The 2,029-nt window shown below is 47.8% G+C and overlaps 1 protein-coding gene across 3 annotated transcripts in view; it reads left to right on the top strand.

Annotated features, from left to right (window-relative positions):
• The window catches only part of LOC111662554 (neurofibromin), a 68,586-nt gene that overhangs the window by 32,772 nt on the left and 33,785 nt on the right, over window positions 1-2,029 (top strand). The gene's annotated exons all lie outside the window — the stretch shown is intronic.

Raw genomic sequence — 2,029 nt, 5'->3', positions numbered from 1 at the left:
AAAGCAGTCACCAAGCCCCGCCCACCTGGACCCACCATCCAAACCTTGCAGGATTTGGTTTCTCTGAGTGTTTTTACCTGAAATCTGCTTTATTTTTATTGGATCTATGTTAAGACCTCTTGTGTTTTGTTCTTCTCTTACTTTTAATTTGCTGTCTTCATTTCCTGTTTCATAATCATGTTTTATGAGTTGGACTTGCACTGAAAACCAGCTGTTACTGTGGCTGTGTGTGGACTCATAATTACATGATGTCCCTAGACCATCCACTCACCCTATTCCAGTCTTGCGGTCCCAGCTGTCCCATCACCCCCCTTTCTGATGTCCCTGCTGGTGTCAGAATCTCCACACACACTGGAAGTGTTGTGGTTCGTTCGGAGGGTCTAGCAGCTGAGGAGAGTGAGCTAGAGGCTCATTAGACCTGGATGATGGAACACCATGGATGGTCAACCCGACACTGCCAGATTATCCAGGGGTTTGCACCACAACCAGGTCCGAGCTCCACACCAACCCAACCCAGAGCATTTTAGTTTGACATCGGTCCGTCTCATATCACTGACTGACCATCAACAAGTTTTACCAAGCTACAGTAGTTATCGATCACATCCATCTGACAGACAGCAGAGTCCAGCCTGAGGGGCCGGCAGGTCAGCAGGTCTACTTGTAAAATGACAGGTTTCATTAAGGTTGTTAAAAACATTTACGTCCCGAGCTGTCCCAGGCCGAAAGAGGTTTATAGTCTCCAGCATGTTCTGGGTGGACCCGGGGCCTCATACCAGGAGGATCCTGATTAAATCCACTCACAGCACCTTCAGATGTCTGAGCTTCTCCCCTCAGCAGAGTCACTGCCAAAGCTCATGAACCACAGGTGAGCACTGGCACGTAGACTGATTTCCAGCTTAGCTCTCTTCACCAAACCGGTCCAGTGTAACACCCACGTTCCTGTGGACACCGGTCCATCCTGCTCCGTTTGAGCCTGACTGTGAACAAGTCTTGATGGTTAAACTCTCCCAGTGCACAGGGAGCAGGGACCCAGGACTCTGGTCCAGCTGCTCCACACTCAACTGTAAACTGTTCTGGTCCAACCTAGATGTGAGGGTGCGATGAATCCAACAGAATCGGACCACACCAACCCAGACCCCGTCGCCCCCCCAGCTCTGCTTCAACATCCTGTCCATGAAAATCACAAGCAGCATCAGAGACGAGGGACCATGTGTTCATGAACTTTTTTCATGTTATGTGACCAACAGGCAGAGGAAAATATAACAAGAAAATAGAGGATGATCAATAAGCTGAGGCAAATTTCATATATCACGTTACATTCAATATTTCTAAAGGATCTTTCTCATTGGCTCGTATGGAGTCAGTCATCGGTTGTAGAGGATCTTTGACAGTATTGATAAAGAGTCCAGCAGTAGGACAGGTTCTCTGAAGCCAGTATTTTGAATCTTCTTTGCTCAGTCCATCATGTCCGAGACGGTTGGATGTGAATGTTATATTGGTATTAAAATGTAACATTTAAAAAGCCCAGAGGACATGAGCATGATCAGCAATCTCTGCCCCACATTCCCTCCAGCAGGACAGCTGACACCAGTCTGTTTACACTTCTGTTTGGGAATGATGCAAGCAAATCAGGTCTTTCCAGCTGAGGAAACCTGTGTGACCTCCAGCTCTCTCTGGGGTTATTACAGGTCGTCAGTAACAGTCTGATGCTGGTAGAGACCAACAAATGATTAGGTGTGATCACATGATAGGAGGATGATCCTGGTTCCAGTCTAACCTCAGTGCACACACACACACACTGCTGCTGCTGCTGCTGCTGCTGCTGCCGCCGCTGCTGCTGCTGCCGCCACAATACCCCTCACCTCAGTGACCAGAAGCTCCACCCACTCAACAATTATTCTTTATTACTAATTCACACCCACAACAGGAGGTCTGGGTGTTTGATTTCATCTGTTGGCATCTTTTTTTTTCTCATTCTCCATTTCACACACACACACACACACACACACACACACACACACACACACAC

Source organism: Seriola lalandi, unplaced genomic scaffold, assembly GCF_002814215.2.
Source record: "Seriola lalandi dorsalis isolate HSWRI2012SDOR001 ecotype SW California unplaced genomic scaffold, Sedor1 jcf7180002054564, whole genome shotgun sequence".
In the NCBI taxonomy this organism is placed as follows: Eukaryota; Metazoa; Chordata; class Actinopteri; order Carangiformes; family Carangidae; genus Seriola; species Seriola lalandi.
Note: the sequence above shows the minus strand (reverse complement) of the source record. Positions and strands in the feature narration are given on the sequence as shown.